At 46.2% G+C, this 15664-nt stretch overlaps 1 long non-coding RNA gene across 1 annotated transcript; it reads right to left on the reverse strand.

Annotated features, from left to right (window-relative positions):
- Positions 1-6830: 6830 nt before the first annotated feature.
- LOC114600927 (uncharacterized) lies at positions 6831-14836 on the reverse strand. Its single transcript, XR_003707696.2, has 2 exons — positions 14516-14836; positions 6831-10750 (listed from the first exon to the last, which is right to left on the reverse strand). It is a non-coding gene; the product is annotated as an uncharacterized LOC114600927 (long non-coding RNA).
- Positions 14837-15664: the final 828 nt, after the last annotated feature.

Below are 15664 nucleotides of genomic sequence, written 5' to 3' on the forward strand. Positions count from 1 at the left end.
TGCAATTTGCTAAAATGCAGCAAATTTTTGTATGCAGAAGCATCCCATCATATGAGCTTCAACATTTGCAGTGGTCCAGTCCATGAGTGAGAAGTAGGGCTAGCACAAAGCCAACGCAGGGAACGAGGAATACACCCCCTGTTTCTTCCAGGTGTGACACATCTGCATTGACCCCTGTGCCCATGGCCAGGTTAGTCCTGCAGTTCCAATTAATTTGTTCTTAAGGCAGCAGAACTGGGCTCAGCTAGACTTATGTTGGCCACGCACCTGAGCAGAGCACAGCCCCACCTGCTACTGTTTTGTGTGCAAAACCAAGAAAGTGCCTCTTGGCATGTGCTGAAAAAGCCAAGAGCTCCCCTTTATTGTGCACATCTTCCAGGAAAGAGCATTTCCCTTCTCAGGCCACACCCTGCTTGAAATGCACGGAGGCCATTGACGTCATTGCCGTAGCGGCACTGCCTGGGCAGGTTGGTGCTTGTGACTCACTGCCAAGCCTCGGGCAGAAAGCACCGCAGAGAAGTTGCCCTTTGTCTTGTGATTCCATGGTGTCAGTTATGATAAGCACCTAATTCTCTCTTAATGATCCTACCCATGGGTACCAGGCGGCAAGTTGTGTCCTCTATCACCGAACCACTTGGGAGGGGTACAGGATATAACCCTCAATCCACCTCTGTCACTCAAGGCTCAAGTGTCTTCTGCAGCCAGTTCTTTTTCCAGCTCTGGCTGATATGTCAGTGGCAACCATCCCTCAACCACTACTGCCTGACCACCATTTGTAACCTCATGGCTTGATTACTGTACTATGCTTTATGTGGGGCTGCCCTTGTTATCTGGCCCAGAAGCTTCAACTAGCACAAAATGCAGCAGCTAGGCTGCTCATAGGAGCAGATTCCTGGCAATAGGCTACTCCACTGCTGAGAGAGCTACACTGCTTGCCAGTTTGCTACCAGACCAGATTCAAGGTACTCGTGTTAATCCACAAAGCCAAAAGTACCTTAAGGACCATCTGATTTCTGATGTCCCACCTCAATGACTGAGATTCCCTGCTAGAGCACTTCTGGTTCCCTATACCGCTGGGGTTCAGATGGCCTTCGGTAGGGACCAGGCTCTGCTCTGTGGAACTCCCTGCCTGTGGAGGTTTGGCAGAAATCACCTCTCCCTTCTTTCAGACACCTTTTGAAAACTATACAGTGGTACCTTGGTTTGCAACCGCTTTGGATTACAACCGTTTTGGATTACAACCACGTCAAACCCAGAAGCGCGTGTCCCCTTTTTTGGATCACAACCCATTTGGATTACAACCAATTTGGGGGGGGGGGGAGGCCCCATTCGCAAAAGCGCGCCTTGGGTTACAACCTGTTTTGGTTTACAACCGGACCTCCGGAACAGATTATGGTTGTAAACCAAGGTACCACTGTATTGTTTTGATAGTCCTTTGCAACATGGATTTCTCCATTTTAACCAACCATTGTTTATTGATGTTTTATTGATGTTCTTAAGCAGGCATAGGCAAACTCGGCCCTCCAGATGTTTTGAGACTACAATTCCCACCATCCCTGCCCACTGGTCCTGTTAGCTAGGGATGATGGGAGTTGTAGTCCCAAAACATCTGGAGGGCCGAGTTTGCCTATGCCTGTTCTTAAGGTTGCTTTTTGCTGATTTTATTCTGGTATGTTGTATACCACCTTGAGGTGTGTGTGTGTGTGTGTGTGTGTGTACCATATATATGCGAGTAGTTTAACAAATAAATACTTGGAGGAAGAATTTCAAGGAGGTAACGGAGCATCAATTTTAGTCTTCAAAGCCATGCCACAGATCTTCTTGGTTCTTGACCTGGCCAGACACCATTGACCCCTAAGAAGGCATGAGCTAAATGATGGGGAGGTGATGGTAGGGTGCTGCGGTAATAGTATGGACTTCAGATTGCAGTGAGGTTTCACGTTTTCCCTTAATGCTCCCCACAAACTCTCTCTACTAATGCGTGTCCTGTTGCAATTTTCTCAGACAGCCTAATATGAATGAGTTCTCCCTCCCCCCTTATAACAACCAAATACAAAAGAGGCATTTAATTGGATTATGTCAAGCAAGATGAAAAGCCAAGGAAAATAAGGAAATTGAAACATGTGGCAGATAAAAACCCTGCACGTTAAAAAATTGTGGAGCTTAAAGACACCACCCCCTTCCACCTCGTTTTAAAAGGTTGCTGACATTTGCGTGACTTTGATTTTTGTTTTATCTTTATTCTAATGCATTTCTGAAAAAAAAACCTGTGCAGGAGCAGGTCAGAAGGTGCTAGCAACAGCATTCAACTATCCGTGTTCTAAAAAGGACGCTGAAATAAGTGTTTTAGGAGTGGCCTAGTTTTTGTTCAAGTTATGAGAGATTTATGGCAACTTTGTTCTAAGTATAGGGGAAGAGCATGTTGGAAGCAAACAGGCACCTAAAGAAGGCAGCACAACTAGTAACCTTGCAGCAGATTCCCACAAAACAATTATTACAATTTATTCACCATCCCCTACTTGCATCCCAGTTTGGGCTGACTCCAGCTCAGAACTCCCATCGCTTGGTCAGTAACCTAAATTCAAACTCTTGTTTCTCTGCCTCTCCCACCAGCAGGAGGCTGTAACATGAGGCTAGAGAGAATATTCCAGCTATTAAAGAACATTAAACCTCTTTGCTTGTGATATCTACTTAGGTAGTATGCTAGGCAAATCCATTCACAATAATCCAACAGTGGAATCTTATACACGCCTATTCAAAAGTAAGCCCAAACGATTTCAGTGGGACTTATTCCTAGGTGAAGCGTACATAGGACTTCAGCCTAAACAGCCAAATTTGTAACAAGATGATCAATCCCGTGTCACAATTTGGCTTATATTTATTGGTTTGCTTAAATACTTCTGTAGGCAATGCTCATCTTGGCATCAAGCTGTACCCAACAAACTAGCACAAGGGACTTGAAAGATGGTTGACTTCTGCAAGGATAGTAAAGGTAAAGGGACCCCTGACCATTAGGTCCAGTCGTGACCGACTCGGGGGTTGCGCACTCATCTCGCTCTATAGGCCGAGGGAGCCGGCCTTTGTCTGCAGACAACTTCCGGGTCATGTGGCCAGCATGACTAAGTCGCTTCTGGCGAACCAGAGCAGCACACGGAAACGCCGTTTACCTTCCCACCAGAGTGGTACCTATTTATCTACTTGCACTTTGATGTGCTTTCAAACTGCTAGGTTGGCAGGAGCAGGGACTGAGCAACAGGAGCTCGCCCTGTCACAGGGATTCGAACCGCCAACCTTCTGATCAGCAAGTGCTAGGCTCTGTGGTTTAACCCACAGCACCACCCGCGTCCCTTTCTGTATGGATATTTCCCCCTTAAAAAGGTATCTGTAAATCTGACTGGCTCATTAGGTACTATGTTTTGTTTATTCCCCCTCCTTGTAGGTCATACTAACCACAAAGAGCCTCTCCTTGGATAGCTGAATTTTGTCAAACAGTAATAACTACCTTGCAAACCAGAGGAAATCAAGCAGACAAACGAACTCACTGTGCCCAGACTTTGCCCTTCTTTCATACTGTGCAGAGCAGCTTATTCCACTGTTGTGCTTAATGTTTACCATCCTTGAGCTTACATCCGGCTCCAGTGACAGACAGGGAGTAGGCTGTGGTTAGCTTGTTGTGAGGAAAATGCACTCTGCATGTCCTCAAATGCACTCTTCGCTGCTACTTCCAACCTCACAGGACTTCCAAGACTGAGGACAGGCTTTTAGGCAGGGGTGGACAGACTTTAGACTTCAATGGTCAATTTTGCTGGTGCATTTTTACTAGAGATTCTAGGTCCAACAACCAGAGCCTGGTGGCAGAATAACAGCCAAGGCAGACACACAGTTGGACTTCAGGAACTTGAGTGGCTGTGTGAGCCTGGTGGCAGAATAACATTCAGGGCAGACAGTTGGACTTCAGGAACTTGAGTGGCTGTGTGAGCCTGGTGGCAGAATAACATTCAGGGCAGACAGTTGGACTTCAGGAACTTGAGTGGCTGTGTGAGCCTGGTGGCAGAATAACAGCCAGGGCAGACAGTTGGACTTCAGGAACTTGAGTGGCTGGCACCAGAAATGAGCTCCTAGTCTTTCCAACCCCAAACTCCACTCCTGGTTTCATAAGAAGTTATTTTTGTTTTAGCAGCCTAATTTACACACCTTGTTATGGTCAAGCTATCAGTTTGACCCAGTTCTCTCAGGTTGCGATCTACTGGTAGACCTCTATCTTCCAGGCTAAAGGGTAGAGCCCAAAGACAGTAAGGGGATGGGTAGGGATTCCTGTTAAAAGCACCTATGATTTCCCCTGAACTACATTTTCTTGTGTGCAGCTGTGGGGCGTCTGGAGCAGCATTTCAAGATCTTTGCATACTTAGCTTTCAAAGAGATGGTTAACGCTGGGGTGGGAGGGGGCAGCAAGGTGAGGACTGGATGGTGCAGTAGACTTTTAAAAGTTCAAGATACGCTGCCTTAATCACATATTTGAGACCTATCCCTTAGAACACTTTGGCTGCAGCATTGAAGCCTGCCAAGAAACTGGACTCAAGTGCTACACAGAGTTTTGCTGCCTTTGAAAAGACATATATTATTGCTTAAAGGTAAAGATACCCCTAACCATTAGGTCCAGTCGTGATCGACTCTGGGGTTGCGGCGCTCATCTCGCTTTATTGGCCAAGGGAGCCGGCGTACAGTTTCAGGGTCATGTGGGCAGCATGACTAAGCCGCTTCTGGCGAACCAGAGCAGCGCACGGAAACACCGTTTACCTTCCTGCCAGTGCGGTACCTACCGTATTTTTTGCTCTATAAGACTCACTTTTTCCCTCCTAAAAAGTAAGGGGAAATGTGTGTGTGCGTCTTATGGAGCGAATGCAGGCTGCGCAGCTATCACAGAAGCCAGAACAGCAAGAGGGATTGCTGCTTTCACTGCACAGCGATCCCTCTTGCTGTTCTGGCTTCTGAGATTCAGAATATTTTTTTTCTTGTTTTCCTCCTCCAAAAACTAGGTGCGTCTTGTGGTCTGGTGCGTCTTATAGAGTGAAAAATACGGTATTTATCTACTTGCATTTTGACATGCTTTCAAACTGCTAGGTTGGCAGGAGCAGGGACCGAGCAACGGGAGCTCACCCCGTCAAAGGGATTCGAACAACCGACCTTCTGATCGGCAAGTCCTAGGCTCTGTGGTTTAACCCACAGCGCCACCCACGTCCCCATCTCACTGCTTAGTTCAAGAGCAAATCACTAATTTAGATTTACTGATTAGCGCTAGGCAGCCCCACTGGTGTTTCTGCCTTAAGCTGCAACAGGCTGCATCCATGGGCTAGACTTCCTTTTGGGGGGCAGGTGGGAATTGCTTGATACTTTCCAGATGCAGATGTTCACCTCCTGTGCCTTTCCAGGTGAAGGAAGAATTTAAACATTCCAATAAATGCGGAGCACATGCAATTTTAAATGCATCAATATACAACAGATTAGACTTTATGCATACCCAGGATTTAAAAAACAAAAGCAACCAACACGTCCCTCCACCACCTTCATTTTCCCCAGCCACAAAGAGATAGCAGACAACCTATCATCTCGAAGTTCCTATGAGCAGACTGGGCTTCTTCTTGGGACCTTGTTAGCAGAACATGAATACAAGACTTTGCAAAAGCTCCTGCAGGAGCAAGATCCTTATCCCTGACCTGCAGAGCAATTCTCACTGGTTGTTTCAGGCTTTGTGGAAGAATTCCCTCCTCTTGTCAGGTTGGGGTGGAACATGCTGGGGGAACATTAATGTTCATGCCAAGGAACATTAATTACATTAACTGTGGGGGAGTAAGAGGCGTGTGTGAAATTTCAGCTGGAGAGGGAGACGCTAAGAGCTTTTGCCCAGAAGCCAAGAGAAAAAGCTTTCGTTGGATTTTGTATTATGAACCTGCATGGCGGCTCTACTTAACACAGGGACACAGCCGGTCATCTATGAGCAACTGGTCTCAGGTCCAGGCCCTCCAAATATGTTGGGACTACGACTCCCATCTTCCCTGAAAATTTACCATTCTGGTTGGGGTTGGTGGGAGCTGGGAGTCCGACATCAACTGGAAGCCACCAGGTAGGGGAAGGTGAATCTGTATAGCCACGGCGCTAACCTAGTGCTATCAAACTCACCATTTCCAATTCCACAAGGGGCGGAAAGGTATTCAAAGTTAGCAATTGTGCACAAATTAGCAGGCAATTCCCTTTTCGCACAAAGGTACATTCTCCAGTGAGGCAGCCGTATTGTTAAGCTGCAGCAAAACAATGAAGTCCCATAGCACTTTATAAGGAGTAACAAACAGATTGAAATAGGCTTTTGGGGGCCACAGACCATTTTGGCACTTAAATAATGTAAAGTGTACACACAGACAGACAGACAGAGACACCGAGAGAAGGTACCTTATTAAGGTCAAAAGATACCAGGCAGAAAGTGTGACACATTATTATACAGAGATCAATACACAGAAGCCAACCAATTATTATAATTAAACTAACTAATCCTAATATTAAGTCAGCACACATCAGCTGATGTACAATATAACCCTTCTTATCCTTAGCAGGATGGTGCAAACTGCAAACAGCAAATTCTAACATGCACTGGTTGCCATTTACTCAATGACAGACTGTTCCCACTCGTTTACTTGAAAGCCTATTCCTGGTTCTCTGCTCAGAGCCCAGTGTTAAGAAGTTTCCAACTTCCTTCTGGTGTAAAGAACACCACGCTCCAAGCAGCTTCTTTGCAACTTGATGGGGTAAGGAAGACAAGATGCTGCTGGGCTTTCTGCTGAGCAACCAATAACAGCAGAATCAGCATAGGGCATTCTGTTCGTTGGGGATAACTTGACTTCCAAGTGTGGTGGAACTTCGTTGTTTTCCTCCACTCTTTTTTTCCTGCATCTGAGTTTATGATTAATGTGTAGTACTTTCCCCTCCAATGACTGGCAGCTGTGCTCCTGAGACTAATTCAGAAGTGGGGTGGACAGTAGAGGACGAGGAGAAACAGCACAGCCCACTCCACCAACTGGAACAACTTCCTTTCCCAGATATTTCCCCTTTGCCAGCCTTCCCAATTGGTCATGAATCATTTACTTGTTCCTGCATATGCTTATTCCCCCCAACCCACGTTTTCCCTTTTGTATTGTGTCTGTTAGGCCTCATCTGCACTAACTATACATTTAAAGCAGTATCATGTTTTAACCATCAATGGCTTCCCCCCAAAAGAATCCTGGGAGCTACGATTCGTTAAGGATACTGAAAATGCTAGGAGATCCCTATTCCCCTTCACTACAATTCCCAGACAGATTTAACAGCCAATCCTTCTTCCCAGGGAACTCTAGGAATTGTAGCTCAGAGGGGAATAGGGATCTCCTAACAACTCTCAGCGCCTTAAACTATAGCTCCCAGGAATTTTGGGGGGAAAGCCATCCCTGGTTAAAATATTAAGATGCTGTTTTAAATGTTTAATGCAGATGGGGTCTTAGATTGTGGCCTGTGAGCAGGGATTGTGTTACTTTCTTAATAGTGCCTAGAAAACTTCAGGCCGTTTATAAATATCATCTTTTATTGATACAACTTAAAGCCTTTCACAAAATAAAACCTGTAGAGTTTTCTGTTTCTGCTCCCGAACGCAGCAAACCCAGAAGTGACTGTTCTGGTTTGCTATTTTTGGAAGCCAAATGTCCAACGGGGCTTCCGTGGCTTCCGATTGGCTGCAGGAGCTTCCAGGATTCCGTTTGACTTCCAAGGTACGACTGTATATGGTTACTAGACCACCAACTGGCTATTAAGGTCACGTCACAGAATCATTCTGTATTCTCCTTCCTCACTCTGGGGTATCCTACAGTGTTCTAGGAGAGGCATTCACAAAACTCTTAGGAGGATTTTACCAGCTCTTAACACATGCTCCATTACTTTGGTGATGCAATTCTTTCAGTTACTACCCAAAGATATAGGAGTGTGACCGCAGGGATGGGCATACATTTGACAACAACACCCATCGCACGTATGTTTCATCAAAATAAATCCCACCCATTTCAACAAAAAACACTTTTAAGCAAGGGAGTTTAGGAATGCAGCCTTAAATCTCTTCCAGTTCAGAAACAAAAATAACATGTTATTTATTTCGGAAAAGTTCATATACCACTCAATTGTTTTTAAAAAACTCAAAGTAGCTCAAGTATAAAAATAAATAATTTATCAGTAACAGTTAAAACAGTTAAAAACATAAAAAATCAACAATAAGCTAACAGCCTGATCAAAACACAGGCCAACTTTCTACATATCTGAGGAGGCATTGTAACATACAATTTATGTTTTACAACAGCAGCTTCCACACATTTATAGTAGTTCAGTAATTTGTTTGTGCTGCATATTCTGAAGTGTTTTTTGTTTATTGCAAAATTAGTGGCAGGCAAAGACCCAGCAATCAGATTCTAAAATTTCTGGATAAAAGCTGCCATGAAAACGATATCCCATTAGTTAAAAGTTTCTGTTACCTGCTAAGTTTTTTTTTTTTGTTCCCTAGGTATATGGAGCCCATTTCCAATCTATATAAATCTACAAGAGAGACAGATGGCCAAGCCTCTGAAATACAGAATATGTATCTGCAATCTGCCAGATATCACTGATGACTGGGGACGCCCATCATCTCAAGGCAAGCATTGCTGGTGGCTCACTGACTACCCAGTCCCTGGCTGATGAACCACTTCAGGGTGGGATTGCAATTTTATTTTATGTCCTGATAGTTGGTAGTGCGTTTGCTTGGGGTGCCTTCTGCTATTAAGACTCGGAGATGCAGGAAGACTCAACACTGGAGAACTTCCTGGTATGCAAACATAATCTATGAACACCTTGAGATCTTCACCATCAAGGCCAGCCCAAGACATTTTGGTACCCGAGGCAAGCCACAAAACGGTTCCTCCCACAATTGGGGAAGAATGGGTGAGTGAAGATCTACATCGGGAACAAGGCTGCTGTAGAGGCAGATCAGGACTTCAAGCAGCGCGCCACAGCCATTGTTGTCACCATGGCTGCGGGACGCCTTGGAGACCGGATCCATTGCCCACACTGCCTCGTGGGTGGGCCGGCCCTGTTTGGAACTGACTATCCAGTATACTTAACAGCTCTTTCCCTTATCCTGCAGATTCACCACATTATGAACTGCCACAATATAGCTATGCGTTCCTCAAACACAGCAGGTGACTATTATTTAATATATCTATAGCCCATCTCAACTTGTAAAACACAAGTAGTTAAAAAGAAGATAGTTAAAATACATCGCAACACATTTAAAGCCAGTAGTTAAAATGCAATTTGCATGAATAACCTATTTTCATTCTGGAAACGGGGCTGTGATGGTTCAGAGCTTATACAGAAACTCTAACCATTGCTAGGTGAATGATATACGGAGAGTGAAATGGACTGCTGTTAGGATCCAGGAACCCAACTCCTGGGTGAACGTACTCTGGGCCTGCTCAGCTCTGAAGAATAATCATTCTTAGTAATAATAATAATAATATATAAGGTAAAGGGACCCCTGACCATTAGGTCCAGTCGTGGCCGACTCTGGGGTTGCGGAGCTCATCTCGCTTTATTGGCCGAAGGAGCCGGCGTACAGCTTCCGGGTCATGTGGCCAGCATGACGAAGCCGCTTCTGGCAAACCAGAGCAGCGCACGGAAACGCCGATTACCTTCCTGCCGGAGCGGTACCTATTTATCTACTTGCACTTTGAGGTGCTTTTGAACTGCTAGTTTGGCAGGAGCAGGGACTGAGCAACGGGAGCTCACCCCGCCGCGGGGATTTGAACCGCCGACCTTCTGATGGGCAAGTCCTAGGCTCTGTGATTTAACCCACAGCGCCACCCGCATCCCTAATATAATATAATATAATATAATATAATATAATATAATATAATATAATATAGATCTGGCTAAAATCACACTGCAGACTACTCCTTGGTCCTCAATTTGTTATTCTTTTGCTTAGTTTGCTATTAAAATCCATTTGTTTATTATTATTTAGTGCAATAACCCTACAAATATAGTTTTTAAAAATAGTATTATCATTAAAAACAATTATTTTAAAACAATAATTAAAACCAACAATAGCCTAAATATCCGATTGAAACACATATCAACATTCTACATAGGCCACATAGGCTTGCTGAAACAAACATGCCAAAAACTGTATTTGTCCGTTCGTATTTGCAATGCGTGTTCAGAATCACGGAAGATCTCTTTCCACATGGTGGTGCTCCACTCACCAGCTCTAATTTTTGAGAAGTGCTTTATACGTGGTCCAACCTGAGGCAAGTCTCCCAAGGTAGGGATTTCGATATTGTAGGAGCAGGCACTCCAGATGCCCTGCGACTTGGGACTGCAGATTACGGTACGGTTGAGAGGGTATTATTATTGGTTATCACGCAGCTCCAACTTATGCAAGTTTACCCCCAAAATACGTGCCACTGTGTCCAATGGAACTTACTCCCAAGTAAGCGTGCATAAAACGGCAACCATAACAGCAGCAATGAAACACAAGGAGAAGGTAATAGCTTAGGAAGGCACAAAAGTTTACACAGTCCTAGCAGAGAAGTGAAGCTGCGCCACCTTTGCTTGGTATCTCTCCAGAGGCTGGTAGAACATGAAGATGGAAGACTCCTCCATTTTCCAGTTTCTCAGAAGATCTCCATCCATGGCTTGGTACCTTCTGGTGACAAATCAAAATAATCAACAATAAATAGCAGATCAGGCCATCTACACTTAAGGCAATCAAGGCACAAATATCTGTAACAGATGCACTCCTATCCTACTCAGAAGCAAGTCCCAATGAGTTCAGTGGGGCTTACTCCAAGGTAGGTGGGAGACAGAATATGCGGTCTACGTTTCTTTCACACTAATCACGCCATATGTGAAATGCTATTCATTCAGGATTAAATGTGGAACAGAATTCAATTGTATACTGTAGTCAAAGCAGGCTTACACATTCCCTCTGCAGAGTGGTTTAAAGTAAAGCTGATTTTTAAGTTTCACATGGGAGACTCTGTCCACACAGCCTGATCCTTAATTCTCTGCAAATATGCTCAGAATTGTGCTTCCCTCCCTTCAAATTCCAGCTGCAGTTTCTCTATCGAAGAAATTCCTTCTTATCAGCGGAGGCTGACGGGAGCCTGGTAGATCTGTGTAACCTGATGTCACAAGTCATGAGATCAGCTTAAAAATAACGTTCTTTGCTGACATGGTGCATTTGGGTTTTGCTTTTTGCTTGCCCAAATATTTGGAAACTACAGTTATCAAGTTTTTCTTTGCAACCACCATGGGAGAAAGCCAGGGGGCTTTTAGCTGATATTTAGTTTAAGACAACAATTTGGATTTTAAAGACGTAACAGCAATATTTCTATATTTCACTTGTATCCCATCATTCATCCATCCAAGGAAATCTGGGCAACATACATTAGTTTACAAATATATTATCCTTATAATAACTCTGTTTGCCTGAGAAATAGTGGCCGGTCCAAAGTCACCCAGTGAGCTTTGCATTTGAGCATGGAATTGAGCCTGTCGATGTCCAACCCAGGGGTCAGCAAACATTTCCAGCAGGGGGCCAATTGACTGTCCCTCAGACCATGTGGGGGGCCAGACTAGATTTTGAAAAAAAATAAATGAATGAATTCCTATGCCCCACAAACAACCCAGAGATGCATTTTAAATAAAAGGACACATTCTACTCATGTAAAGACACGCTGATTCCCGGACCATCCATGGGCCGGATTTAGAAGGTGAATGGGCCGGATCCGGCACCCGGGCCTTAGTTTGCCTGCCCATACACTAGCTCATGGACTGTTTATACACTTCTAAGCACACATAAGTCTTGCCCTTGCTGCTATTCTAATCAAAACCATCCTAAAAAATGGGTTTGGCATTTTGATGGTCCTGCATCTGGGAATCTCTCACTACCAGAAAAAGAGAAATTCAGCACCACTCCCTGGAAGCAAAGCTTCCCAGAAACAAGCACAGGCACACATTCTGCCAAGTCAAGGACTCCTGCTATGCCCAATGCCCTCTGCATCAGGAGTGGACCATTTCCTCTCTCTCTCAAAGGCCATATTTCCTATGGGCAGTGTTAGAAACTCAGATATACAGTGGTACCTCAGGTTACAGATGCTTCAGGTTACAGACGCTTCAGGTTACAGACTCCGCTAACCCAGAAATAGTACCTCAGGTTAAGAACTTTGCTTCAGGATGAGAACAGAAATCGCGCGGCGGCAGCGGGAGGCCCCATTAGCTAAAGTGGTACCTCAGGTTAAGAACAGTTTCAGGTTAAGAACAGACCTCCGGAACAAATTAAGTTCTTAACCCGAGGTACCACTGTATAAGCTGGGTGCCAAATGGCTCCTTCAAACAGGGACACAGTTGCCAAAAGAGGAATGCTGCCTAGTTGCCATGGGGGGGGGGGGGGAGAGACAGCTTGAAAGTCGTGTTTTTCAATACAGTATGGCTTTTTTTGTTTCCTGAAATTCATTCTTGGTTGTGCAGATAAAATATAAGATAGAATTCTACAGGATGTAGTATTAGTGTGTGAAAACAGTCGAGATCTGAGGATCCCCAGGAAAGCACCTCCAGATGATGGAGATGTCAGGAGTTATCCTGACACCTGGGCATCTTCACTTGGTCACAAGTGGCCGATAGCCAGGTGCAAAATGTGCCTGGCGAATTTCGAACGCAGCCTAAGGGCTTAATCCATTTGTCAGGGGCTGCATGGTGGTAGAGGCCAATACAGTGGTACCTCAGGTTAAGAACTTAATTTGTTCTGGAGGTCCGTTCTTAACCTGAAACTTTTCTTAACCTGAGGTACCACTTTAGCTAATGGGGCCTCCCCCTGCCGCTGCACTACCGCTGTGCAATTTCTGTTCTCATCCTGAAGCAAAGTTCTTAACCCGAGGTACTATTTCTGGGTTAGCGGAGTCTGTAACCTGAAGCGTCTGCAACCTGAGGTACCACGGTACCAATTTCTCATACTAGATATAAGTACAGATCTGACACTCTTTCAGTGAGGATACAAGAATGAAGAAAGAGAGACACTTGAGGGTCAGATTCCAAGGGTCACCATGTAAGAGCAGACTGAGGGGGTATGTACCCCCTGCCCCCAAAGCCAGAGGTTGCCCTCCAATGTAGCAGCTAAATGCGAAGGAACAATAGTCTGGAAAAATACTGAACGACTTGGCTAAGGCCACAAATCCCTTCCGTGGCAGAGTGCGGAAACTGTCACCTGGGCTCAAGCGACCAGCTTTTATACTAAGACCTGGGCTCCTTCGGGAGGAAGGGCAAGATAGAAATTTAATAATATAATAAAATAAATATTCTCAGCATCATTTCCCTCCGCTTTTGTGGCGCCTTGTGGAATTCCCCTCTGGTGATGAACAAGGCCCATCCTAGCCCACGTTAAGAGTTAGTACATGAGAAACCTCCACCAAGTTCCTGTCTTCGTTGCTGTAAATACACCATACTTTTATGTGGAAACATGACAGGCCACAGTTAAAGCAACATCATTCCTTCTAATAGCACACTCAGGTGGTTGAGTGCCAATCAATTTGGAAGAAGCATCGGACCACCTAAAAGAAAACTAGCCGCTTCTACACGCCCAGGGGGGAACCCTAGGTATATACCGTTGCTGTGAGTTAATTTAAATTATTTTTTTATTTTTTAAAAAAACCACAACCCAGAAAGCCCTTAACAGGAACTTGCGAGCTGACAGAAAGTTGATGACAGCTGAGCCTACAAGAGAAAGAAAGCGAGGGTCTAAAGAAACCAGTAGCTACGCAAACTATGGAAGTCAGTATAGCTCAGTTTGTAGAGCATGAGACTCCTAATCTCAGGGTTGCGGGTTCGAGCCCCACGTTGGGCAAAAGATTCCTGCATTGCAAGCGGTTGGACTAGATGACCCTCCTTGTCCTTTCCAACTCTACAATTGTGAACAGTTTGATATATGGAATGTTTGTGGGTCTTACTGTGGGGCTGAAGAGGGAGAACACAGAGAAAACAGAGAAAATCTACACGCTCAAGCCCTTGAAGTGGAACAGGATGCCCGGCTTTCCAGGCATGGCAGCAGGAACAGGTAATCGCACAGTTTATAAAGAAGTATCTGTTACTAATTGAAAAAACTGCAGCTCGGACCTCTCCGGCAGAGATGATAACGGGCTTCAAAGACTGAAGGGCGGGCGCCACAGAAATAGAATTAAACCTCAGTGCACACCTTGCCGCTTCTGCGTTACAACACGAACCGCCCCCCGCCTCAATCTTTAGCAGGGAAAAAAGTTAAACAGGGGAAGCGGATTGCAAAACCGCACCTGTTGACTTACTGCGTGGGGGGGGGGGAGAGGTTGGAGAGAGTCGGGAGCTTTGCATTAGGCTGCCATCGCATCGCCCTTCCCTCGAGACATGAGAAACGCGGAAAAATGCGCGCGCTGCTCCTTACCCCGGGCTGGGCAGCGTTGCTGCTGCTCCTCCTCCGGTGGCGAGGCGGAAACCGGCTTCCCTGCAGCAGCTCCTGCCTGCGCCTCCGCAGCAGACTTAGCCGGGCGCCTTGCAGCAGCAGCCAGGCTTGAAGCGCCGCTGCCACCCAACCTCTGTCCCCCGGCCGACCAAGAAGCGGGTCCCGTGGGGCGCTGCTGAGCATCAGATCAGCAGCCTTAATCCGGCTTGCAGGAGGAACCACAAGCGGCGGCGGCACCTTTGCTCGGTTGTCTCCTCGTGCACGCGTGCGTGTCTGCAAAGCTGGAGCGCTGGGCGCGCTTCATGGAGCGAGGAGGCGGGCGAGGAGCCCGAGCACAATAAAGACCAGGCAGGGACACGTGGCTCTCCAAGGGGGTGGAGGAGCGCAGCGCGCAGCCGCCCAGCCGAAAGGGGGGGGGGAGAGGGCGCGATCCGAGCCCTCTGCACGAGCCGGAGAACCAGCAAGCCAATTTCCTCGGAAGTAAGGCCCGTATATTATCGAGACTTTAGGGCGCAACCCCGCGCGTCTTTATTGGGCGGCAAGTCCCGCTGCGCTCCAACCGGGTTGACTATTTTCCTGTTTTCAGGATCGCAGCCTTAAATCCAGATTAAAGCGCTGCTGGCTTTGCAGTTCCCGTCCTCGGATCGGGAGTCGGCTGGCGTCGTTTCTGGTTTGCTTATTCCGAAGCAAACCCCACCGTCTTTTTTACTGGCACGTTCAGGGTTGGGTTCCCAGCAGTTTATAGCCTTGAACCCGTGCAGCCCGTGGGTTTCAGCGGCGGGTTTACCTCCCTCTGCATAATTGTCTTGCAGGACAGATCTCAATAGTTTCTGTTTTTGCAGGTGGGGATCTCACGGGGTTGGAAGTCGACGCTTTGACAAGTCGGAGAATCAGCCGCCTCTGGGCCCCTCCCCATCGCAACACAGACTGGGGAGGGGGGTGCAACTCCCCCCCCCCCTCCTGACCATGATCTTGGTTTCTGGATCCTCCTAACGCCCGAATGACAGGCAGAAATTCAACTGTGGCTATTCACAACCCCACCTTAGGAAAAGCTTCACAAGCGGAAATTCTGTCAGTGGTCCAGAAACCCCACCAGCAGCATTAAAGAAAACTAAACAAAAAGTAGCCGAT

The sequence above is a fragment of the Podarcis muralis genome, chromosome 8, assembly GCF_964188315.1.
Source record: "Podarcis muralis chromosome 8, rPodMur119.hap1.1, whole genome shotgun sequence".
Classification (NCBI taxonomy): Eukaryota; Metazoa; Chordata; class Lepidosauria; order Squamata; family Lacertidae; genus Podarcis; species Podarcis muralis.